Consider the following 27,987-nt stretch of genomic DNA (forward strand, 5'->3'; position numbering starts at 1 on the left):
ACATCATGTAATTGTTTTCATTTAGCTTGTAGGAGATGATGGAGGCAGATTCTCTTTCTCCCATAATAGTTATAATAATTTTGAGTAGAGGAGTTGGAAGAGGACCAAGAGTTGAGGAGCACCACCACAAGTAGAATAATCCCAAAATAACTTTTTACTCCTTCAAGAGCTAAGCTTTGGTGCCATGTAATGAATTAGTGGTGTACGAATACAATGCCAACAATGGGCTACACAAGTGCACAACAAAACCATGGCCTCTAATGGACCGATCACAATCTCATAAAAGAGTTAAGAAATATGAACTAGATACTAACACAAAGGCACAAAAAGCCTATATAAAAAAGATCTTTATGACTCCACATGAAATGCTTCTAAGAGCATTCATTTACAAGAGTAGAGTGAGGCTGTATTTATAGAGCCTCACCTTGAATAAGGGAGGCAGTCCAATTGGACTGCCTCCCAACAGTCAACTAGTATTTAATACAAGAAAAGTAGAAAAAATAAAAAAAGAAAAATACATCTCAGACCCTAATGGACTGTACTAAATATAAAGTGTAAAAAGACCAGAATACCCCTGACTGATATACGTATATCAGTCAGGTATATATACAATATTTTAACACAGCCCATAGCTGTATATCATTATATGCAACTGTAATTTCTCTCTCTGTTGGATATCTTTGGTTGGCCAATGCTATGGATTTGTTGGCAAGGGGCTGGTCTGGGCCAGGTTAAAATCTTATCCATGGCCTGGCCTCGACAGGTCGCACAATGGGTGTCCCACTGGATTTCCCCATGTTTAAAAATATAAAACATGGTTGAGCTGGCCTGTTCCTTTTTTGACCAGGTTGATAGGTCCATTTATGATCCATCAATGGGAAGGTCCTAAGCCTGATCCACACAAGGCTGGGGTCCGAAAAGCTGGCTCAGATCCAACCTAAATGGGCTGGGCCACAGGTTGCCCATGGGCAGCTCAGGCTGGTGCTCACCCCTGGTGCGAGTGGATTGGGTAGATGCGGCCCGGCTAAGCTTAACCAAGATGGCCTTGTAGGATTGGGTGGTCCAGCATGTACTTTGTGTGTGTGACTTCCCATCTTTAGTCACTGGACTGTCCAATCTTTTTTATCCAATAATCCAACTTGGGGCCAGGATCCGTTCTAATACAGTTCAAATTGGACTGATCTTCTTTTGCAGAAGTATTCATAAAAAAGGAATTCCATTTATCTTTTGTTCAGGAAAATGTCCATTTGTATGCTTCCAGTTATTCTGACTAATCTGTTGACTAGATTTTTGTTAAAAAAGATGCAGGTATCAATTTGGTTATAGGAACTGACTGTTTTGCAGTTTTGCTGTAGGTACGGGGCCTACTTTATGTAGGATCAACTAGTGGACGAGTTACAGCTGTGTCATTACAGGTATAGCTGAAATTTTATTCAAATCTAGGCATAAATAAATAAATAAATCTCTCTCTCTCTATATATATATGTGTGTGTGTATGTGTGTGTGTGTTACCGTACATTTGTAAAATTTTGTTTTGTACCCTTCGTACCCACACCCATACCTATGCAACATAGGGTGTATCTTAATTTATTCCAATATCTTATTGAAGATCATATTATTTACATCTCCATGATGATATCATTAATGTAACCTCCTGAAAGGAAGTTGTGACGCCTCGAAATTTTACGAAAAAATTTGATTTTTTTTAAAATATTGGCAGCAAAAAATGATTTAATATTGAGTCCGGTTTTAAAATTTTTGAACGAGCCACATGGGTGAAATAAGACCGTTATTATAAGAGTGAAAACCAAAATATTATTTACATAATTTTTTGACAAAATGTACAGATAGTTCAAAACTTGAGAATACAAAATATTATGAACAAAAGTCCCAAGCTGGTCCCTGGATCCTCTGGAGAGTATTAGTTCCTCGATACCGCTCCTGGCCTGCTGCATTCACTGACGTGTACTTGAACAAAAACCCACTAAAGGGTCAAACTTCTGACAATCTGGTAAGTCCATACCAATTCCGGTAATTCAGAATATTAAACATATTCAGTCAATTCAGATAAAGCGTTTTTACTGAAAAGTAAGGACATAATACAAAACATGATTGTTTACATAATTAGGGCATATTTTCATTTTAAACTGTTATTAAAAAGGGTCTTTGTTTCGATAATTAACCATCCACCCTAGTACGTGGGGGAAGACCATCACAAACAACCGAGATATTTCGGGGGTGTATTATTCTCAGATGTTTTAATCTCGGGTACCTGACTATAACGGACCCAAAGCGGGCGGACCGTGATCCAGAGAATCACCATTAAAGCAGAACAGAAAGTAGGATGCATCTTGGACTACTGCAGTAGTTGGGGATCTATCACCTATGATACATGGATAGCCCCGACCTCCGTAGACCTATGAGTGAGTGGAGACCATTGGGACGATTCACTCCCAAAAATCAGAACAGAATCACTCGAGGTTGTGCCATCTACCTTCTCCAAGGTAGAGATTAGAACAGAATGGGTTACAAGGGTTATTTTTATTACATGGATTATTTTAAGTACCTTACACTGTATAGGCCAAAATGGGGGTTCAGTAATCCAAGTATCCGTTTTTAGGGTAATAACCAGAGTCTTGTATGTGCGCCTGACCCAACCAGTACTTGCTCAATATGTACGAGCACTTCACCAATGTGGCAGATCAATATCTTAAGTTTTGTATATAGGCATATTTTATTTATCAGATAATGCTTTATTTTTCACTTTGAGAGTTAATTTATTTCAAGCTCGTATACGAGCCAATCCTAGAACGAAAGTGTGCTCTACATACTATTGTATATCCGAAAGCTCTCTAGAACGTTGGTCTTTTCTTTTTTCTTTTTATTCGGAGTAGACTATTCTATTGTCTGTAGGGTTCTCTAAACCCAGAGCTCTATTCTTGAGCTAAGTAGAGATGCACGTTGTTCTATGCATGCTTCTAATATTTTATCTTTGCAAAGTGGAATATAAGCAAAAAGTATTATTTTATTTAAAATATGTGCATGCATCTTTATAATATTTTATTCAGATGATGATGCGTACCAAGAACTACTATTTTATTCGAAACATAATGCATATGCTTATATTATTTTATTTGAGATGTAATCCTTTTCCTCAAAGTATGGTACAAATAACAATTATCATTTTATTTGAAGTATGCTTATTTTATTCTAAGTAGGATACGTACCAAAACTTATTATTTTATTTGAAATATATTTATTTTATTCGAAGTATGAAACATATCAAAACTACTTTATTCGAAATCTAATGCGTATATATATTATATTCATGAGACAAAATGAATACGTCATGCGTAACAATTTGAATATAAGCGAACATGTATGCTTCCAAAATATATTTAAATATTCAAAATCCACACGCATTTGGATAGAACCTACCTCGTAAATAATGTTGGTAAGAGACGGAAGAATTCCCAAAAGTCCGGGAGGAATTTTCCTCCAATATAGTTTCTTATGCGTGTAGATAAATCGGATCGCGTTGTGGACTGAATTGGAGCGATGATAGTGATTGAATTGGTTAGCGCGAGGAACCCGGGTCAAACTGAACTGGGTTCGATGAGCTTGGTTCGGATTGGGTGCATCTGACTTAAACACCGGTTCAACCGGGGTGCAAGTCGGTTGAGGGTAAGGTGTAGTTGGGACTGGATGTGGCTGGGGCAGCCACGAAGTATGGTGGTGAGGGAGGGTAGAGAGGCTGAAATGGGAGAGGGAGGAAGTAGAGAAAGAAGTGAGAGTGAAGTGGGCCAAGGAGCTCCTTTGGTGTTGCCAAATGGCAACACCAATGTATTAAGTGTCGTGAAATGGGCTGGACCAGTTTGGGTCTGATCCAGACCCAAACTGGGATTGCGTGATTGACGTGCTTACTAGGGCACACTTGTAATATTACCTTTGTTGTAGGACAATCATTGTTAAAACATATGTAATAATACCATAATACCCGATAGGGGTATTATGGTCATTTCACAAAGTACCCCATAGGGGTACTTATTTTGTTTATCGTATTTCACTATTTTTTATTTTTCTTTTTATTTTTATTTTTGTATTTTTTGGATACCAAAAAGGAGCCCCACAATGGAGTCGTTGGGGCCCCCAACGGTCACATATGTGACCGTTGGGGGCTCCCAACGACTCTATTGGGAGCCCCTTTGGTCTCCTCTTCTTATAAATAGGGGGAACCCCCCATGTATGTTGTATTGCTCTTGAGAGCTCCTCTTCAATAATAGTGATATTATTTTTCATGTGTGTAGCCTTTTTATAAGGCCCTTTGTATATCCCTTAGTGGATTTTCTCTCTTGTGCTTGTTGCATTTGTCCGTGTGGGACATAGTGAATGCTTTAGCATTCTTGGTTTCTTCCGCTTATTTCATTACATGGTATCAGAGCCATAAGATCTTCTAAAGGTAAACTCTTGTCTCTCTCTACTTCCTTTCTTTCTCACATCTTCCTTGTGTAGCAATGGAAGTCAAGATCGATCTATCATTCAAACTCAATGGAAAAAATTACATGATGTGGGCATCCGCAATGGAGAATAATCTCAAAGGCAAGAAGCTTTGGGGTTATGTAATGGGAACCGTTCCGGAACCCCAACTTAAGCTCACAAAGATGGAAGGAGATCAAGAGAAAGCACTTGAAGGCGATGCTCGTCTCAAGGCCATTGAAGATTATAATCATCAAATGGAAGATTGGGAAAGCAACCATGCAAAAATCCTTGCATGGTTTATGAATAATGTCGAACTTAAGGTATGTGCAAATATTGCAAAATTCCGCCGGGCAAATGAAGCTTGGTTTTTTATGAAGGGTATGTTTACCCAAAAGGATCTTGCAAGAGCTTATTTCTTGCAAGAAAAAGTAAGAACCACAAAACAAGGTGACATGAGCATACAAGATTACTATAGTGCTCTAAATCCTTTGTGGGATGAATTGGCTCTTTTAGAGCCTAAATGGGTATCTATGGAGGATGTGGTTCTAAGACAAAAACAAATGGAACAAGATAGATTGTTTCAATTTTTATTTGGGCTTCGTCCCGAATTTGAACAAGTGAGATCCTCACTTCTCCATAGATCCACGTTTCCTCCCTTAGAAGAAGTTATTGCCGAGATTACTCAAGAAGAGACTAGGCATAGCATGGGTAAAAGCATAGAGGAAGTTCTTGCCGTATCTAAACCCGACAATCATGTTAAAACATACAAACCACCTCATTTTGGTAAGCAAGGGAGTGGTGGAAGAAAAATGATTATATGTCACCATTGTTATGAGCCGGGACATATTAAACCCGTTTGCCCAAAGCTAAATGGGGCATTCAAGCCAAAGGTGGCTTCCGTTGAAGAATCCACCACCAAAGAAGATGACGGCAAGAACGGGGATCTCAAAGACACTCTTGGACAAATCTCCTTGGCTCTTCAACAAATCTTAAAGGTCACTTCTTCCACCTCCGGTGCCGCCATTGCCTCATCATCACCTCCCGGTACGTACTCTTGGATTTTAGATTCCGGAGCTTCTTTTCACATGACCCCTCATGAAAATGCATTAACCAATGTGCACACCAATTCAAAAATGTCTTGTGTCTCTACGGCCGATGGAACTTTTCTCAAAATAAATGGTGTTGGAACTCTTGATTCTAAAAATGTTCAAAATTTCCTTGTTCCAAAAGTTAGAATAGTTCCAAAATTAAATCTTAACCTCTTTTCTGTTTCTCAAATAGCCGACCATGGATGTGAAATATCTTTCTCATCCCAAGGGTGCTTTGTGCAGGATCTCCGGTCCGGGAAGCGGATTGGGCAAGGCCATAGGAAGGGAGACTTTTATTTTATGGATAATTTAATGCTTCCAAATACCTCATTTTGTACTTATGTCCAAGACAAAAATATTGAAACTTGGCATAAAAGGCTTGGACATCCAAGTTACTCTAAAATGTATCTTTTTCCTTTTGGACACAAGTTTTGTAAAGAAAAAGATATTAATTGCAAAGATTGCATTTTTGGGAAAATGAAGTCTACTCCTTTTCCTATTAGATCATTTGTGACAACAAGACCTTTTGAATTGGTGCATTCCGATGTTTGGGGGCCATCTCCGGTTCTATCTAAAGGTGGTTATTCATATTATGTTACTTTTATTGATGATTATACTAGATATGTATGGATTTATTTTCTTAACTTTAAATCGGAAGTTTTTAACTTCTTTAAAGAATTCCATGCAAAAATTCAAAATCAATTTCAAAGTCAAATATCCATTCTTAGATCCGATTCGGGTGGAGAATACTTATCAAATGATTTTCAAGCATATCTAAAACAACATGGCATTTGTCATCAAAAATCTTGCCCAAGAACTCCTCAACAAAACGGTCTAGCGGAAAGAAAACATAGGCATATTTTGGAAACCATTAGATCCTTACTCATTTCTAAAAATATTCCTAAAAATTTTTGGGCCGAAGCCGTGTTAACCTCCACCTATTTAATCAATAGGATGCCATCTTCAAAATTGAATAATATCTCTCCTTATGAAAAACTTTTTAATATGACACCCGACTACAATCGTCTTCGGATTTTTGGGTGTAAATGCTTTGTTCTTTTACATAAAAGAGATAAATTGTCACCTAAAGCAATAGAATGTGTATTTTTAGGATATGGTGAAAATCAAAAAGGCTATAGATGCTTTGATCATAAAAACAATAAGTTATTTGTCTCCAAAGATGTAACCTTTTTAGAAGATGAAAATGGATTTGACATATTGGAAAAATCAAATGAAATTGATTATATGTTTATCAATGATCTTTTAGAAGATTCAAATGATGACTCTTTGAGTCATTCGGAAATTTTAGAAAATACTCATGATTCTCATGATGATGATGTATCACCAACTAATGGTGACAATCTCCAAGTATACACTCGGCGCGAGGAAGCCCAACCTATTAGTGCTTTAGAAAAATTCTTGCGGCTTAATGAACCCCTAGAAGAAACCTCTCTTAGGCGTTCTTCTAGAGAATCAATTCCACCTAATAGGTTTGTCTCATATGAAACTCTTTCACCTAAATATAGAGCTTGTCTAATAGCCTTGCATTCTTACTATGAACCCTCCCATTATAATCAAGCAAAAAGTATACCTCATTGGGTTGAAGCAATGAAAGTTGAACTAGATGCTTTAAATAAAGCTAAAACTTGGGAAATAGTTCACCTTCCTCCAAATAAGAAAGCTATAGGATGTCGATGGGTCTACAAAGTCAAAACAAAAAGTGATGGTTCCCTAGAGCGCTATAAAGCTAGATTAGTTGCTAAGGGATACTCACAAGAATATGGCATCGATTATGAGGAGACTTTTGCTCCCGTGGCTCGCATGACAAGCGTTAGAACTTTAATTGCGGTAGCATCATCTAAGAAATGACCTATATTCCAATTAGATGTTAAAAATGCCTTTCTTAATGGACAGTTGAATGAAGAAGTATATATGGATCCTCCGCCGGGAATCAGTGTTAACCAAGGTCAAACCCTTCGGTTATTAAAAGCCTTATATGGTCTTAAACAAGCCCCTAAGGCTTGGTATGATAGATTTAGTGCTATCATGTTACAATTGGGATTTCGCTCATGTTATACTGACACTGCTCTTTTTGTTAAAAATGCAGGTAATAGTATCATCATCCTTCTGCTTTATGTTGATGATATGATCATCACTGACAATGATGAAAGCGGTATTCTTAAAGTTAAAAATATGTTAAAACATAATTTTGATATGTCTGATCTGGGTTTTCTCAGGTACTTCCTTGGTATAGAAGTTGCATACTCTCCTCGAGGGTATATACTGTCACAAATGAAGCTTGCTGCAGACATATGTTCCAAATCTGGGATTTCAGATGATAAAAAGGTGGAGACTCCCGAGGTTATCAATGCTAAACTACGACTGGAGGATGGAGTTCTGCTGGACGATCCTACGCCCTACAGGCAACTCATTGGCTATCACCAGGCCCGATATTGCTCATGCTGTGCACTCTGCAAGCCAATTTCAGCATGCTCCTACATCTGTGCATATGAGTGCTGTGCTCCGGATCATTCGATATATTAAAAATACTTTGACTAAAGGGCTATTCCTATCCTCAATCTCTTCCTTAGATTTACTAGCTTATACTGATGCTGACTTGGGAGGAAACCCAAATGATCGAATCTCAACTACTAGCTTTTGTGTGTTCCTAGGAGATTCGCTAATTGCTTGGAGGTGCAAGAAACAACAGAAAGTCTCATTGTCTTCTACTGAAGCAGAATACAGGGCTATGGCAACCACTACAATGGAGCTGATGTGGCTTCGAAGTCTTCTTCAAGATATGGGAGTCGAAATTACCGGGGCTTCGAAGCTTTGTTGCGACAACAAAAGTGCTATCTACTTTGCCAGCAACCACACTTTCCATGAGAGGACGAAACATATTGAAATGGACTGTCATTATGTACGTGATGAATATCTTCGTGGGACAGTAACACTGCCATATGTCACTTCAGAATATCAACTTGCTGATTTCTTCACCAAAGCCCTGCCTGCTCCTCGCTTCTTGTTCCTCCTTGGCAAACTTTCGGTCATTCCCCCGTAAAGTTTGAGGGGGGGTGTTAAAACATATGTAATAATACCATAATACCCGATAGGGGTATTATGGTCATTTCACAAAGTACCCCATAGGGGTACTTATTTTGTTTCTCGTATTTCACTATTTTTTCTTTTTCTTTTTATTTTTATTTTTGTATTTTTTGGATACCAAAAAGGGGCCCCACAATGGAGTCGTTGGGGCCCCCAACGGTCACATATGTGACCGTTGGGGGCTCCCAACGACTCTATTGGGAGCCCCTTTGGTCTCCTCTTCTTATAAATAGGGGGAACCCCCCATGTATGTTGTATTGCTCTTGAGAGCTCCTCTTCAATAATAGTGATATTATTTTTCATGTGTGTAGCCTTTTTATAAGGCCCTTTGTATATCCCTTAGTGGATTTTCTCTCTTGTGCTTGTTGCATTTGTCCGTGTGGGACATAGTGAATGCTTTAGCATTCTTGGTTTCTTCCGCTTATTTCATTACAATCATGTCCATAAAAAATTCCTTTGTAACCTAATACATAAATATAAGAAATCAGGTCACGTAAGCATTGGGTTAGACGTGAGCCTATGCAGCCCCAAATCGACTCAGCGTATTCTTCTTCTTCTACCTTTTCTTCTTGTTGCAGATCAGGTTAGATCAAAACTCAAGTTCTAACATGGTATCAGAGCAAGGTTGGTTCTAGGGCTCGATATTGCTTCCAAAAAGGTATGACCATTGAGAATATCTGTTTTCGGTCAAGAAAATATTCTTCTTTCTCTGTTTCTTGATCTTTCTCCTCTCCCACAATCTGTGCTATCGTATTTTCTCCCAAAAATACGATTCCTTCTTCACGTCTTCTTCTTTTCTTGAAAGTATTTTCGTGTTTCCATCATAAACACGTCCCTTCTTCTTAAAATCCTGTTATCTATTGCATTCTCATCTTGTTGAAACCCTTTTCTTGAAACTCGTAAATTCTGGTTTTAAATTTTAATCGTCACCTATGTCACATGGGTGCGGGTACGACATGGGTGCGGCGCAATTTAAAAAATTTTGGACACGGGGACTTGGCTATATATATATATATATAAAAGACACAGTCAAAGTTGTGCCCATTAGGGGACAAGTGATGAGTTACGAAGCCTGATTCAGGGTTTTTTTTCCTTACAAGAGGGGGGGGGGTGTTCCCCACTGAGCGGTCAGCGGGCGGGGGTCCAGGGGGGGCCGCCTCTGGCTGGGGGTTATAGGGGGGGCAGCTGAAAAAGGTGCAAAGGATCCGACCCGATCCATGTAACCGATCCATGTAAAGACCATGTACCCTTTTGCATTTATCGGGTCTGGATACACCAGACCCGGACCCATACTGTAATGTAAACTTAAATACACAAGTTTAGGTCACGATTTCGTATTACTGAAATCGTGACAGCCGCAATCGATCTCTCTCTCTCTCTCTCTTCTCTTTCTCAATACAGGTGCAGAGGAAAACTTTTATGGTATCAGAGCATAAATCCATCTAGGGGTTGAAGAGGATTCCAAAGGTGCGACAGATCAAAGGTTTGAGGATTCGTTTATCTCCCATCTTCTTTTCTCCTTCAGATTTCTTCTTTCTCTACCTCCATTCCCAATCTTCATCTCTCGTTTCTCCCTTTTCTGTTTTCCCAGTCTTTTCTTTTCTTTTTGGTGGATTCACGTCTCACGTGAATCCCTAAGTTGTTCACGAAGAGTTCACGTGAATCCTGGTTCACGATAACTCTGTACATCAAAGAAAGCGAAAAGCTCGTTTCACGTGAATCTCCTGTTCCACGTGAAACACTAAGATCAAATTATAACCCAACCTACACTTCATTCTTTATTCAAATTTTTTTTTCTGCGTATCCCTTCTTCTACTGGGCTGGATTTCCAGGTCTGATCGTGCATTTCGGGCAGACCTGCGACATCAAATATGGGATTCTAAACCTTTTTGCTGTCCAGCCTGCTGTGTGACATCCTCTTATTTGATTCGACTCTCATTCCTTTTGCTCTCATTTGTCCTTTCTCATATCATATTTCTTTTGACTGTTACGAGTGGGATCCACATTGAAAATACAATATGATTTTTTTTTCGTTGCTTAAATATAACCTCTCTCTGGCTGCAGACTGAGCACTCTGTGAATACTCTGGTAACAAAAAAAAAAGGTTCCCTTTCTTGTTAAAACTCTTTTCTTCATGGATCTTCATTCCTCTTCATCCAATCTTTCTTCAAGTTTTCTCACTCAACTCGTTTATGAAAAGTTCTTGATTTGGAAGAGACAAATCATTCCTTTTATAAGGAGTCAAGGTCTCTTAGGTCACCTTTATGGAACCACTCCCGCTCCACTCGAATTTGTTACGAGAGAGGAAAAAGACGACAAAGGAGTAAGTTCAATTGTGTATGTCAAGAATGTAGAGTACCTCAATTGGGAAATGAAAGATCAGTCAGTGGTTGCATATATCACTTCTACCTTGTCCCAAGAGGTCCTTGTTGCAATTCCCGACTATTGTACTGCTCTGCAACTTTGGGAAAAATTGGTTCAAACATATTCACAAGTTTCGCAGGCAAGAATGGTTTTTCTCAAGAGGGAATTTCAGATGTTGAGAAAAGATTCCATAACCATCATGGAATATTTGAACAAGATGAAGACTATCACCGACCAACTTGCAGTTATAGGATGCGCGGTGAGTGACAGTGATATGGTACAACAGACTCTGAGTGGATTGGGATCCGACTACAATATGATCGTCACCAAGGTTGTTAAATGCGATGAGGCGAAGCGAGGCGTTGAGCCTGCGCCTCGCCTCTGAGGCGTACGCCTCAGGTACTGAGGCGTACGCCTCTCACAACTGGTATGAAAGTGAAGCGGTGGGATGGGAGGCAGGGAGCGGTGGTGGAGCAGCTGGCCGGCACCTGGCGGTGGATCCACCGGCACTTGGGGTTAGCACAACCGACAAATCGGGCGGAGGAGGAAGACTTGGGGATGAAGGAAGGCTTCAGTAGGTGGATCCACCGGCAATTTGCGCATCACAGCACGCCTCAGTACCTTGAGCGTGCGCCTCGCCTCTGAGGCGTACGCTTCAGGTACTGAGGCGTACGCCTCTCACAACACTGATCGTCACTTCACTATTGTGTCTCCCTGCCCTTCCTACCTTTGATGAGTTGCAAGCAAAATTGATTCAGTATGAGATGACTCTGAAAGGGTTCTCTGAGGAATCAACCATTCACACAAATTCTTAGGAAGTTTTTGCCACATGAGTGACTTATGGTAGAGGACGAGGAGGACAAGGGCGAAGTGGACACGGAGGGCATGGTCTGCTTCCCACTCCAAATATGTTAGCTCATGCGCAGAGATCAAGATCCATTCCTACTTGCTTCCTTTGTAACAAAAAGGGGCATATCAAGGCGAATTGTTGGCATAATCCAGAGAATAAAGGAAAGGGTCCACAGACAGAAAACAAAAGGAAGTTCTCAAATAGTGGAGAGATTAAAGATCTGCTGATATCTGCCTTGTCAGAGTTGAAATTGAAGCAGAGAGATGAAGACACTTGGTTTGTCGACTCAGGGGCAGGGACTCATGTGACAGGTGATGCAGGTAAGATTTCTAATCTCATTCCTTATTTTTGAAAAAAGTAAGATTGTCACTGGAGATGGATCCCACCATCCTGTTTCTCATGTTGGAAAAACTGTCATTCCCATGTCATATTCCACTCTTACTCTTTCTGACGTTCTTTATGCTCCTGACATTAAGAAAAATATTGTCTTTGTTTCCAAACTTATTGATGATAATAATGCTTCAGTTGAATTCACTCCCTTCTCTGTGCAGGTCAAGGACCTACGCACGAGGGAAACATTCGCTGAAGGGAAGAGACGAGGCAATATGTATGTCTTTGAAGAAGCTCATTGTCATGCTGTTCACCCTTTCCACCTGAATTCAAAGCCCTCATTAGAGTCGTGTTCATCCTTCTGCTAAGCCCTCATTAGAGTCGTGTTCATCCTCTTCTGCTAATGTTTTTAGTATTTCTGAATGTAATAAGTCATTCTTATGGCATAGTCAATTAGCACATTGTGGGAGTCATTTTATTGAGAAACTTGTATATAATAATCTCATTCCAAAAGAAAGTTTCAATAGGGATGAGAACAGTCACAAATGTTCCAGTTGTCTTTCCTGCAAGAGTCATGTATTGCCTTTTCATTCCATTAATAAGAGAGCTTCAAAACTTTTTGAGATAATCTCTTCTGATGTATGGGGACCCACTTCAATTGCCTCTAGATTTGGGAGCAAATACTATCTAATATTTGTTGATAACTATTCTCGATACACTTGGATATATTTCATAAAAAATAAGTCGGAAGTCTTCTCTTTGTTTCAAAATTTTCTTTCCCTTGTCAAAAATCAATTTTATGAGTTCATTGAATTTTTTCAATGTGATGGAGGTGGGGAATTCTCATCCCGTGATTTTATTTCTTTTTTTCAAAATAACAGAATAGGAAGAAGGGTGTCCTGTCCTCACACCCCTCAACAAAATGGAATTACTGAACGAAAACACATGCATATCGTTGAAAGTGCTATGAGTATGCTTCATGACAGCAATCATCCCATCAACCTATGGACAAAAGCTTTCCATTCTGCCGTGCATGTGATAAATAGACTGCCTATGGTTATTCTGGAAAATAAGTCTCCTTATCACTGTCTTTTTGGAACTCATCCTAGTTATTATGATCTGCGTGTTTTTGGATGTGTCTGCTATGTGCATATCGATCAGTCCCTGAGAAACAAGTTTCAAGACAAGGCCCAAAAGTGCAGATTTGTGGGATATGCAAATGACTACAAAGGATATAGGTGTTATGATCCCACCAACAAACGCATCAGAACCTCAAGAAATGTTGTCTTTGATGAACAAAATTTTGATCACGGAGCTGACACAACGAATATGCCAACTGAAATTTACTATCCTTGGCTGAGCTCAGAACTTTTTGCTGGCTCCAATGAAGCATGTTCCTCAGATTGCATGCAACAAGAAGAAGAGGTGTTTGAGAACACTGAGACGTCGGGGTCACAAAATGCAGAGGAAGTACTAGGCAGATACAAAAGCATTGTCTATTCTAGACAGAGACCGACAACATCAAGCCATTCAGATCATGTCTCAGTCGCCAATCCTGCTCCTTCTCATACTCTTGCAGCCAGAAAATCAAACCGCATACGACATCCTATTGACAAGTGGGTTAGTTATAACAACTTCTCCTTAGATCTTCAACTGTTTTTAACTGCCATCAATAAGGACGAAGAGCCCATCATGTATTATCAGGCAACCGCTTCTATGAAATGGGTAGAAGCCATGAATGATGAAATGCAAGCCTTGCATGAATGTGGAACATGGGAAGTTGTTCCCAGACCACCTGCCAAAAATGTTGTCGGATGCAAATGGGTCTATAAAATCAAGTACAAGCTAGATGGAACCATTGAACGATATAAGGCAAGGCTTGTAGCAAAATGATTCACTCAAGAAGCAGGGCAAGACTATGATGAGACTTTTAGTTCGGTTGTATGAATGAGAACGATTCGAATTATCATTTCCCTGGCTGTTGAACATGGATGGAAGTTAAGTCAGCTTGATGTAAAAAATGCATTCTTACATGGGAATTTGAAGGAGGAAGTATACATGGAACAACCCCCTGGATATCAAGAACAAAATTGTAAAACCCATGTATGCAAGCTAAAAAGAGCCATCTACGGCGTGAAGCAAGCATCTCACTCTTGGTTTGATAGCTTCTCGCTAGAGATTTAGAAACATGGATTTTCACGTTCCATGCTGGACCACTCATTATTTATTTTTAAAAGCCCGCCTGTGACCACTCTATTATTAATTTATGTCGATGATATTATCATCACAGGAAACTCTGCGGACCACATCCAAGAAATAAAAGACTTATTAGGTCAAAGGTTCAAAATGAAAGATCTTGGAGTTCTACGTTATTTCCTTGATGTAGAAGTTGATAACCAGGCTCATGGCTTGACACTCACTCAACACAAGTACACTATAGATGTTCTCAGCAAGGCAGGCATGAAAGACTGCAAACCTCTAGGAACTCTGAGTGTACTTCATCAAAAACTTAGCTCTCATGATGGAGATCTGTGTGATGACCCCACCAGGTATCGCAGCATAATAGGAATGTGTGAACATCGCAAAAATTTTCCTCTCGTGTTTTCTCTCTCTTCCTTCTATTTTCCTTTCTATCCTTTATTTCCTCCTTTTTGAAGGGAGAAGATAAAAGACAGAAAAGGAGATAGAAGAGAAAAGAAAAGAAAGAAGAGAAAGACGAATTCTTTTGCGGGGTCTCACTTGACCTTAATTTTGAAAAATATTTAGAAAATAACTCTCCTCCGTTTTGAAATATTTGCGAGAAAACTAGGAGACGGGATCCGCTCGTCGGTACGAGGTTCGACCGTTCCTGGCGCCTTTACCGGGGGTAATCGAACCAAGGGTCGAATTCATGCATTTTGTTTTGCTAAGAAATTATCTAAGAATTTATTCTAAGTCTAAATGCACAAAGAATCATGCTTGTGCAATGCAGAGATGTATGCTCTTTTTGAAAAAAATTGATTTTGGAAATCTCCAAGTGTTTCTGATAAAAATTGAGTGAAGAAATGATTTCTAACTTAGAACTTTAAGATATGAAGTTCTAAGTTTTGGAATAATCAGAGCTTGAGAAAATAAATCTGGACTTTGAAAGGAATGATTTTGAGATAAAAGAAGGAGAAAAGGAAATTTCAAAGTTATGAATGTATTTTGAATTTAGAATTTTGAATCAGGATAAAGATGGAAATGTTGGGATGTAATTTGAATTTCAGTTGTAAAGCTTGAAATCAAAATAAGATTTGAGAAATCAAAATAGAATTGGTTTTTGGATTCAAGATAAACTTGGAATGAAATTTAGATTTGGAGATAGAATTTGATTTGAAATTTTGGAGTTCAGAATGGAATTTGAATCAATAAGTTTGGATTCTAAATAGAGTTGAAATCCAAGATGAGATTGAATTCTGGATTTAGAATTCTAAATGGGAATTGGATCTGATATGTATATATATGTATACATATATACATGTACTTACATATATATGGGTACATATGTATACATATATACGGATATGTATATATATGTATATATATACGTATATATATCATGCACTTAGTATAGGTAGATGAGAATGAAGGCTAATGAAGGGATCGTTGTGCAAATGAAGGGATGGGGATAAGACAACATAAGATGTTGTGGCAAGGTAAATGCTGGAAGGTGAAGTTGCAGCAAGGTGCTGCTAAGGCGACGAAAAGGTATGTACTTACGACAACATAAAATGTTTGCTGTAAGTATTTTTAGCAACACCACGTGTTTACAGCAACACAATGCATTTACCGTAAGTATTTACAACAACACAGATTTTTTTTCTTTTTGCTGTAAGCACTTTGGTGACTGAAGGGTGGGTATAGCCACAGTTGGCTACCCTGAGTTTGACTCTCTAATCAACAAATTGGGAGGCATTACAAACCAGGAACCTCCCTGCGCTTGAGGCCTGCCTCACTAAAGGATTACCATTCTTGCAAGATTGACTAACAAATGCTGCATCACAGCCCTGGGCATCATCAGCAGGAGTCCAGAAACCAAACGATGGCCCAGAACAAGAAGACTCAATCCTGAATAATGACAGCAGGCTCTTAGGTCCTAATCTCCTAAATGAAGAGGCAGCATCCACCAATTTTTTTGTATGGGTGTAACTACAGGACATGTTTCTAGGCATTACTAAAATTCCCTGCAAGGCCATGATTCCTTGACCTGGCAAGACCATTGAAAGTCCATGAATCCACGCAGGATTGACTGCAACCTCAGGTGGGCCTCTTGAATTCAGAAACAACGGGGCAAATTTACAGTGGAAATATATCGATCCATGGTTGATAATGAACAAAGAAGGAGGAATGTGTATGCTGACGTGCATGGGATGCTAAAAAAAAATGCAAATGATAGGATAATGCAATGAGACCAGACTGCAATAAAGTAAAACTAAAAAAAAGAATAAACAGGAGAGAAAGAAAAAGGGTAAGGAACTCATTAGGGGAATTCCTGATTTCTTCCATGAAGGGTGAATCACCAGGTTTGATCAATGAGCCAACTCATTTTAGATTTAAGTATGAACTTGATGTAATGGACAGAAACAACAAACTATTACTTGGATCGACATAAATGACATTGGTTTTGAGAGACATGAAACCCTTCAATTTCTGATTCATGATGGAATCATTGAACTGTTTATTATCAAATGCAGTCTTCTAAAACACCTTTGAGGTGATAGATTTCTGCTAAATGCCTATTCCTTGAGGAATTGGCAACCTCAACTTCCTGTTTCACAGAAAAAAAAGTGCTAGAACTAGTGACAGGACACATCCATTTCCACACAGCTCCTTGTCTCTGAGAAAGAATTCTCAGAATGGCATTTACTTGACATAAGAATAGAAATATCCGTAAAGAAGCCTCTCATAAATGTTCAATGATAAAAACCTCACTCCCAGTAAAAAAAAAACATACCTGTTCCAACAGTTGCCAAGGAAACTCTTGACAGATTCCACAAATGGAATCTCAAGATACTAAAATAAGCAATTATGCAAGAAGAAAAATGCAATTCTTGTGACAGAGTCCTCTGAAGAAACAGGATCCTCGTGGTCAGATTCAATTACACACACTTTTGGTCTTAGTTCTCATCACTGCAAACTGCTTATGATAATATGTGTGAGCTTGTTCCCGTACATAAGCTCACAAAACGATTGCTCATTGCAGCATAGGTCTTTCTTTTGCAGGTGAGGCAGTGAGCCTCTGAAACTCACCCAGACATGTATTCCAATCTTCAAAACAACAGATAATTGTTAAGTTTAACGTTTTGAGTGAATTGACGCATATATAAGGTGATGCAAGCTTGATCCCAAATGGATCGATGAATGAAACCCAGTGTTATAGGTTAACACAATGATGCTGAACAGGGGAAACCAACACATGAGGTTGGTGATTTAAAAGAATGATATCAACGAGCAGACTAAAAGAATTGGAAAAAGCAAACATGGGAAATAAACTAGTTTTTCAGAGCTTGGCTGGAAACCACATCAAAGCGACACACTCAGAAGCAAGACTTGATGTGAAATGTATTGCTCTAGGTATGAAATTTTGCAGGAGACTGACACTCGACTCCTACACTTCGAACCCTACGAAATTGCAGGAGGTCGAGTTTGCTATTTTGTATATTGGCACCAGATGAAATTGGGTGTCAATGGGGATCAAGATGACGTGAATTGATATGCAAGAATGTAACACAGAACATGCATTCGAGTGCGAAATGTTCTACTGAACCTGATAGTATCTATTATTGATATGCAAAGATGGAAAGTAGAGGCATATGCGCTGATAGGTTGTTCGACACAGATTCAAAAGCAATGGATTATATCATTGCAAATGAATAGATGACATTCCAATGATCAATACTGTTGCAAATGAGCAAATGAACTGACAGGGAAATCCCGATCAAATAAAGACAGTAAAATAAAAAAAAAAAATTTAGAAGAAACTGAACGCCATGAATCAGCCAAATGCTCAGAGATAAAAAAAAATTGCAGTTCAAATATATATTGAACAAAATGCGATCAATTAACAAGACTGAAGATGGAACGTAAACAAAGTAATCCGATGCAAACATGGAAATCAAAGTTAAAATAAGGAGAGAAACAAGATACAAATACAGGGGAGGGGATATCAAACTAATCATCGTTCAGATTCAATCAAAGAAGTTGAATGCTGATTCGATGCAGATCTAAAATTAGGGAATTTGTAGATCTATTGCCTAATCCAACCATAATAATGGATACTGGGAAAGAAAAAAAAAATGACAAGATAAACCGCAAAAGGAATGTTAAATCTAACACCGACGAGCACTTGCACTTGCATAAGCCAAAGGAATTTGACGAAATGAATTATAAAATTGAAAAGAAACAGAATGTTGGAACTACCCGTTTCGTGGATATTGCACAGAGGTTCGTTGATTTACCATAGACAAATCAATGTTACCAACGGTGCTTCAAATGGGTGAGAATCAAAAAAAGAAAAAAAAAATAACAAAAAGGAAAGCACAATGGAGAAGATATTATGTAATGAAAAGGAGAAATCGGAAATTGAAGAAAATCTTATAACCGGGAATGGTAGTGTTGGAATCTGAAGATTCCCATCGTTGATGCATGAAGGCGGGTGGATATTGCGTAAACAATTCAACACCACCACTAATGCATAGAGGAGACTGAAAACAGAAAAAAAATTAAAGAAAAGAAAGAAAGGAAAAAAAAGAGTTACAAAAGAGGAAAAGAGCACTTACTTGATTTGAGAGGGGGATCAAGACTCCTTCTATTGCGGCTTCTTATAGAAGAAATGCTTTGGGGAGATTGTTTCTTCGGTGTCTTGCAGAGGAGAGAACTCAGGAAGGGAAAAGGAAAGAATGAAGATGATGGGAAAACTTGATGCTGGTGGATTGTAATGGATGCCGAGCCCTTCTCCTTTAAGCCTCTTTTAAAGAAGGGAAAGAAGCTTCAGGAGCTCGTTCGTTGAAGATGGATGGTGTGAAGATGGGTTGTTTGAGATCAACGATGGAGAGAGGAGAGGGAAACCCGTGGGAGGAGTCCGTTGGAATTTTTCCTCTTTTCCAAAAAGAGGATTCTCTTAAAAAAATCTTTTTGTAAAATGGTTAAGAAATGAGGTTTTCAGAAGAATTATCTAAAAAAAGCTTTAAAACCATTTGTTTTTCTCGTAGTTTTTCCAATTTTTTTGGTTTTTGTGTTATTTTTTAATTTTTTTTGTATTTTTAGAATAAAATCCTAAGATTTGCGAGGAAATAAAGATTTAAAATTGATTTTTTTGTATTTTTGCAAAAATATTTACAAAAGAGAGTTCTTCTGAAAATTCAAAGCTATTTCTCTGAAAAATTCTTCAGAAAGCGAATTTGGACCCGAAATTTGGGGTGATATTCGAGGTTTGGACCTTGAATCGAGAAAATATGAAATAGTGGATCCAAATGGGTGTCGAATGAGCTGTTTGAACCATTCAGAAAATGTTTTTGGTATTTTATAATTTCGATTTGTAAATTAAGTAACGAGGCTCAAATTTGACCTTAAACACCGGGTTTGGCTCCGAAATCGATTTTGAAAGGAAATTGATCCAGAAAATCCGAAGAACAACTGAAAATTAGCTTTGATTTTCTCAGAAAATGGGGTCAGTGGCAAAAAGGTTATTTTTACAAAACTTTGAAAAATTTGGGGTGTTCACAGAATGTTACAATACCTCACATTCACTAGAGTTGATATTGTTTATTCAGTCAATCAAGTGTCTCAATTTATGCATGCGTCACGTACTGGACATATGGAAGCGATCAAGAGGATCCTTAGATATCTGAAAGGGATTATTGGGGGTGAATTGATATATTTACCACAGTCATATGGCTAAGACGAGCACAAAATTAATGTATATTGTGATGCAGACTGGGCAGGAGATCCTGAACGAAGATCTACATCAGGATATTGTGCCTTCATTGGAAGACATTTAGTCTCTTGGAGCAGTAGAAAACAAAAAGCTATTGCTAGATCAAGCATTGAGGCTGAATATAGATCCATGGCTGCTGCCACTACCGAAGTCACATGGATCAGGCATCTTCTAACTGAAGTAGGAGAAAAGATCTCCCACACTACCTTGCTCTGTGACAATCAAAGTGCTATCAACATGTCACTCAATCCAGTACATCACAGTCGTGCCAAGCACATTGAGATCGACCAACACTTTGTGAGACAGAAGGTTGAAGAAAAAGAGATTGAGCCTGTGTTTGTCAGCACTGAAAGACAGGTTGCAGACATATTTACCAAAGGGTTAACCAAGGATCACTTTTGGATGCTTAAAAGCAAGTTGTTCATGGTCCAAAACCATGATTAACTTGAGGGGGGGGGGGTGAAAAAGGTGCAAAGGATCCGACCCAATCCATGTAACCGATCCATGTAAAGACCATGTACCCATTTGCATTTATCGGGTCTGGATACACCAGACCTGGACCCATACTATAATGTAAACTTAAATACACAAGTTTAGGTCACGATTTCGTATTACTGAAATCGTGACAGCCGCAATCTCTCTCTCTCTCTCTTCTCTTTCTCAATACAGGTGCAAAGGAAAACTTTCAGCAGCCCCCCCCCCCCCCCCCCCAAGATTTTTTTTTTAAATTCTGTAGCCTAGATTTTTATTTTTTTCCAAAAAATGGACCAAAATGACCTTGGGTGCATTGACCGCACCCAGGGTCGAGTTGACCGAGTCCGTGCCGCACCCGTGTCGGTGCGTGTCGACGCGGGTGCGTCGACCTTGGAGCAGAGTCCGTGTGACAGAGATCGTCACTCACCAAAATCCTTTCTTGAAACCCTTCTTGAATCACTACTATATTCCAAGCAAAACTTGTGATTTTTTGTTTTATCCTAGAATCTGTTTTCTTATTCTCTTATATGAAAACTGATCCTTGATTAATCTGAAAACACGATTCATCGTAATCTTTGTACAACAAAATTTTTTTTAGCCTATTAATGCTATTCGAACACGGCATGTTCAGGTGACTTGATTCATGAATATTGAATAGTTATTTTGACTATTCTCGTGATCTGATATCTGTTAAAAAAAAAGGCAGCAGATCCGAATTCTGTTATAACTTATAACCAGTTCACTTCTGGATTGATGTCACATTATTTCGAAGATTGATTAGTCATTCGATTGCTCCTTTCTTAGAATATTTTCCACTTTATATTCGCGTATCTCATAATCATGGATTCTTCTTCAACTCAGACCAGTCTATCATTAAACTTCCTTAACCAACTTGTTTATGAGAAATTATATAATTTCAATTTCCTAACTTGGAAGAGACAGATAGTTCCTTTTATCAGGAGCCAAGATCTCTTTGGTCATCTGGATGGATCAATTCCAGCTCCACCAGAGTTCATTGCAAAGGAGAAAACAGACACACAAAGGGCTGCATCTACTAAGCTTGTTCGAAACTCGGATTATGTCTCTTGGATGAGAAAAGATCAGGCATTAGTTGCCTACATCACATCTACCTTGTCTCAGGAAGTTCTAGTTGCTATTTCCGACGACTGCACAATGATGGAATTGTGGAGCAGGTTAACACAAACATACTCTCAGATATCTGAAGCCAGAGTTTTGTTCCTCAAGCGTGAATTTCAGCTTCCCAAGAAAGGCAACCCATCTATCATGGATTATTTGAATAAGGTGAAGACTATTACAGATCAACTTGCCATTATTGGATGTGAAGTGCCAGACAAGGATAAAGTGCAACAGACATTGAATGGTTTGTGACCAGATTACCATGTATTGGTAACATCATTGTTGTGCTTGCCCATGCTTACCTCATTTGCGGACCTCCAGGCAAAACTTCTACAATACAAAATGTTGTTGAAAGGCATTACTGAAGATTCTGGTGCTCAATCTGATTCCCAAGATGTTTTAGCTACTGAGTTCTCCTTCGGTCGTGGTCGTGAAGGAAGTAGCTTCAGAGGAGGAAGAGGTCGTGGTAGATTTGCAGGTCCAGGTTTGCTTCCCACACTCAATATGCCGTTCAACTCCAATGTGAAGAATCAAAATCAAAGAGCGGTCCCGACATGTTACATGTTACATGTGCAATAAAAAGGGGCATATTAAGGCAAATTGTCGGTTTAATCTTCAAAATAAAGGAAGGTTGCAAAACACTAAGAGCAAGAAGGAAGATAATGTTACCAAAACTGATGGGGAGGTGAAACAACTTTTGCTGGCAGCATTGTCTGGGTTGCACTTAAAGCAGAATGATCAAGGATTATGGTATGTTGATTCAGGAGCAGCGACCCATGTTACGGGAGATGTTGGTAAGCTCTCGAGCTCGGTTCCTTTGGTAAAAATAGTATTGTTACTGGAGATGGATCTCACCATCATATTTCTCACATCGGTGATGCAATCATTCCTTTGTCAAAATCATTTCTCAATTTGTCAAATGTCATTCATGCTCCTAACATAAAAAGAACATTATTTCTGTCTCTAAACTTGTTGATGATACACATTCTTATGTTGAATTCACTCTCTCTTCTGTATATGTCAAGGATCTTCAAACGAGGGAGACATTCGCTGAAGGGGAACGAAAATGAAATATGTACATCTTCAAGGAAGATCCATTTGCGCATACTAGTTCCGTCTTGAAGCCCTTATTGAAGTCTAAGTTTTTTCAGTCTGAGTTATCTATGTCAGGTCCTGAGTCTATTTTTAGTATTTCTAAATGTAATAAGCCAAGTCTTTGGCATGATCGTCTTGGTCACTACAGTTATTCTTTTCTTGAGAAACTTGTATCAAGTAAATTAATTCTTAAATCAAGTTTGACTCTTGAGGAAAATAATAAAAAGTGCTCCAGTTGTCAAATGCGTAATAGTCATGTTCTTCCTTTTGATTCTATAAATAAAAGAGCTTCAAGACCTTTTGAAATTATTCATTCAGATGTTTGGGGTCCTGCACCTGTCTGTTCTTCTTCTGGCAGCAAATATCATCTCGTCTTTATTGACAATTATTCTTGTTATACTTGGATATTCTTTATGAAGCATAAATCTGAAACTTTTCACATATTTCGCAACTTTCATGCTTTTGTTTGAAACCATTTATCTACCAATATTCTGCATTTTCATTGTAATGGAGGTGGTGAGTATACATCGAAGGATTTTATTGATTTTCTCCAAAGTAACGGAATAAAGCATAGAGTGTCTTGTTCACATATACCACAACAAAATGGGATTGCTGAGAGAAAGCATAGGCATATTGTTGAAATGTCCATGAGCATGATGCATGATGCATGATGCATGATAGTAATCTTCCCATTAGTCTGTGGACAGAAGCATTCCATTTGGCAGTTTATATTATAAATCGTCTGCCTATGACAGTTTTACAAAATAGTTCACCATATTTTTCTCTTTTCGGCATTCAACCTGATTATGATGCTCTGCTTGTGTTTGGATGCGCTTGCTATGTTCATATTGATGATTCTCTCAGGAATAAATTTCAACCAAAGGCTTCCAAGTGTAGATTCGTGGGATATGCCGATGATTACAAAGGTTATCGGTGTTATGACCCTATGACTAAACATGTTAAAATTTCTAGGAATGTTGTGTTTGATGAGAATAATTTTGGAGATGTATCATTTAATACCTGTCAAAGAATTCCCAGAGAAGAGGTTTATCATCCATGGATGAGTGCAAAATTATTTGCAAGTGTTTATGGTGATTGCTCACCTCAGTGTACTCAGGAAACACAGTCGGTTGACCAAGATGACATTGACTCAGGCCAAACATGCTTACCTCAATCTGGAGATCAGGCTAGTAGAGATTCATATGCTGAAGAAGGGGCATATTCACAACCTCATCCTATTGATAAATTTAAAGGGTATGTGTATGTGCGAAAAGAAAAAGGTGCTCCTCCTGTTCCTCACATTGAACCAGACACTTATGTGCCTGATGGACTTCTGAGGAGTTCAAATAGAATCAGACACCCTATTGACAGGTGGGTCAGTTACAACAATTTTTCTATGGATCTTCAACTCTTTTTATCTCAGGTTGATAAGCACGATGAACCCGTGGGGTTTCATCAAGCTGTGAAATCAAACAAATGGATTGAGGCCATGAATGAAGAAGTGAAAGCGCTTCATGAATGCCAGACGTAGGAAATTGTTTCCAGACCTCCTAACAAAAATGTTGTTGATTCCAAGTGAGTTTATAAAATTAAGTACAAACCCGATGGCACCATAGAACGATACAAAACAATACTTGTTGCAATGGGTTTTACACAGGAGTATGGCCAGGATTATGATGAGACTTTTAGTCCTGTGGTCAAAATGGGGACAATAAGAATTATACTGTCTTTAGCTGTCAAGCATGAATGGACATTAAGTCAGTTAGATGTCAAAAATGCATTCCTTCATGGAGACTTGAAGGAAGAAGTTTACATGGAACAACCTCTAGGATATGCTGAGGGAGACCCAAGCACACATGTATGTAGACTAAAAAGAGCCATATATGGTTTGAAGCAGGCCTCACGCTCGTGGTTTGAAAGTTTCTTCTTAGACATACAAAAACATGAATTCTGTCGATCTCTCTTGGACCACTCATTGTTTATATTCAAGGGTAAAGGCATTACCACCCTGTTGTTGATATATGTTGATGATATTATTGTTATAGGAAACTCGATGAGCCACATTGAAGAAACAAAGAGACTCTTAAGTCAAAGGTTTAAGATGAAAGACTTAAGAGATTTGCGTTATTTCCTTGGAGTCGAGGTAGACAGGAAGGATGGTCTCCTGACGTTGACATAACATAAATACACACTAGATTTGTTGAAGAAATTTGGTATGCAAGAATGCAAGCCTTTGTCTATACCGAGTGTCTTACATCAAAAGCTTAGCTCACACGATGGAGATTTGTACCTAGATCCTACAAGATATCGATGTGTAGTTGGCATGCTTCAATATCTTACTTTTACTCGCCCTGACATCGTTTATTCTATTAATCAAGTGTCGCAGTTTATTCATGAACCGCGAACAGGTCGCATGGATGCAATTAAGAGAGTGTTGAGGTATTTAAAGGCACCATTGGAGATGGGTTGGTATATAAGAAAATTTGGAAAAGAGGAGGCATGCATGATGTCACGGTCTACAGTGATGCGGACTGGGCAGGAGATCTTGATGAAAGGAGGTCGGTTTCCAGGTATTGCATGTTTCTTGGGGAAAACATAGTATCGTGGAGCAGTAGAAAACAAAAGGCAATAGCTAGATCAAGTACTAAGGCTAAATACCGATCAATGGCTGCTGCAACTGCTGAAGCCAATTGGACAAGGCATTTGCTGAATGAATTGGAAGAACAGATCTCAAAATCTATCTTATTGTGTGATAATCAAAGTGCCATTAAAATATCCTTTAATCCTATTTTTCACAGTAAGACAAAACATATTGAGATAGATCATTCGACAGAAGGTTGAAGACAAAGAGATTGAGCCTCATTTCATCCTTACGGAAGACCAGGTGACAGATTTATTTACAAAGGGTTTGACGAAAAGCAGATTCTGGTTATTGAAAAACAAGTTGTCCATGGTACAAGACCATGCACAGCTTGAGGGAGGGTATTAAGTGTCGTGAAATGGGCTGGATCAGTTTGGGTCTGATCCAGACCCAAACTGGGATTGCGTGATTGACGTGCTTACTAGGGCACACTTGTAATATTACCTTTGTTATAGGACAGTCATGTCCATAAACAAATTCCTTTGTAACGTAATACATAAATATAAGAAATCAGGTCACGTAAGCATTGGGTTAGACGTAAGCCTGTGCAGCCCCAAATCGACTCAGCGTATTCTTCTTCTTCTACCTTTTCTTCTTGTTGCAGATCAGGTTAGATCAAAACTCAAGTTCTAACACAATGAGCCACATGGTTGAATCCCATCTCAAAAGTGTTGGGTACACCCAACACTTGTGAAGAGGCTTCCCTACCATGGGCGCCCCCCTCTTGTTTAAATGGGCCTAAGTCTTTGGGTTGGACCTTGGTGATCCAACCCTAGGTCCAGCTGGCCCAACCAGTTCAGTTGGCTGAACTGGTTGGTCAGCCACTTAGTTACTTTAACTTAGTTAAGGTAACTGTTTATACCTTAAGCATGCTTATATATATATATATATATATGTTTTCATTTATAAAATTATAGTTGACTGGCCTAGTCAACCAGGAGATGAGCAAGAATGACCTTATGGTCATAAATATCACTGCGACATTTATAAAATGATAATTTTACCCTTGAACTTGCCGAGCAAGTTTCGAATGCGTTTTAACTCCGATTTTGATGAAATCAAAACCGTTCTTCTTGGATTTTCGATACGAATGCAACCAAGTGTTCAAAACTCATAAAATCGACCTTCAAAATTATGATTTTGCCCTTGAGGTTGTCGGGCATGTTTTGCGAGCTTACGAGCTCCGATTTCGACGAAATCACTTGCGTTCTTTTCAGAATTTCGATGCGGTCACAACAATGTATTAAAAAACCATAAAATAGGTTGCCAAAAATATTCATTACCTTAGATATTTATATTCAAACAAAAAGCTCTGAAAATTTGTTGGGTATTACAAAAGTAACATTAGTTAATGGCATGTTGTTTTGATAGGCCAGAACCCTAATAATACATAATACTAAAGATGATAGATCTTGTTATCATGATTATAATTTTTCTGATTGGTCCAGTTAGTCCTTCCTTTCATTTATTGGTGCATTTTAACTGATGCAGGGCTTGCCATTCCATACAAAATGGCATTACGAATCAGGAGCACCAATTTTTGGTTCTTCTATCAACTCTCTGAATGGAAATGGTATTCAAACAATAAATTTAACAAAGATAATTTGGTTGCTAAATTAATGTTACAATTGGAGATTTTTTTTTTAATTTATTAGATATTTTTTTCTATATATGATTATTGCTTACCAAATAACTTATGTCAGTATGCTGGTCTGGCATGCTTTATTCAGTTATTTTTTGCTTGGTGAATGGAAACATTATTGCACTGGATTCAACTGGAGCCATTGTGTGGAAGGTAAGTCATGCACCAGTTACATGTAGTGAACTTGCTTTTCTTTAGCTTAACATTTGAACAGTTCTTTGCTGATCGACTTGTGAATTATGTGGTCCACAATATTATTATTTGAAACATGAAGTTATTTCAGAAAAAAGTTTAGACATTTCTATGCTTGTGTTTAGCACTGCACCTCTATGTATATAGATGCAACTGATCTCCAAGAGCAGTGGATGTGGCATTGACGGGGGATGTCAAAGGTAATCATGTTGTAACTTAGTGCTGATAGCATAGTTGTATTGGTTCCCTAGCATATTGTGTATCAAGCGTGCTAGTACTAGATACCGGTATGAAACTTGTTTTCAAAACCATAGAAGTATCAAATGTTTAAGAAACTCATCCTAATTACCTAAGAAACACATACAAATTGTTAAATTGTATAGTCATTATATATACATATGTATATATATCATAGTCACCTGTATTAAAGGTAATTTCTTGGAGAGGGTATTTCTCGGAGAGATTTTCAAAAGTTGATAAATCTCGGGAATATCTAAGTTAGTAAAATACCTTAGATATTCTATGTTAGTAAAAATAAAATAGAAATTCTAAAAAATAACTAAAAATACAAAAATAGAAAAATGAAAGAAAACTAAGATAAAGAGCTTAAAATAGACAATATAAATTGATAAA

At 38.4% G+C, this 27,987-nt stretch overlaps 1 protein-coding gene across 3 annotated transcripts in view; it reads left to right on the top strand.

Moving 5' to 3' along the window:
* Positions 1-27,373, top strand: part of LOC149822073 (putative acyl-activating enzyme 19) — a 98,626-nt gene extending 71,253 nt beyond the window's left edge. The window contains exons 10-11 of one of the 3 annotated variants that reach the window (XM_089981536.1): positions 1,345-1,415; positions 27,224-27,373. The gene's annotated coding sequence lies outside the window, so the exon portion shown is untranslated. Of the gene's footprint in view, positions 1-1,344; positions 1,416-27,011; positions 27,090-27,223 lie in introns of those variants that run through there. The other 2 variants (XM_089981535.1, XM_089981537.1) reach the window with 2 other exon arrangements.
* The last annotated feature ends 614 nt before the right edge of the window (positions 27,374-27,987 follow it).

The sequence above is a fragment of the Nuphar pumila genome, chromosome 11 (genome assembly GCF_984573655.1).
Source record: "Nuphar pumila chromosome 11, dmNupPumi1.hap1.1, whole genome shotgun sequence".
Taxonomy (NCBI): Eukaryota; Viridiplantae; Streptophyta; class Magnoliopsida; order Nymphaeales; family Nymphaeaceae; genus Nuphar; species Nuphar pumila.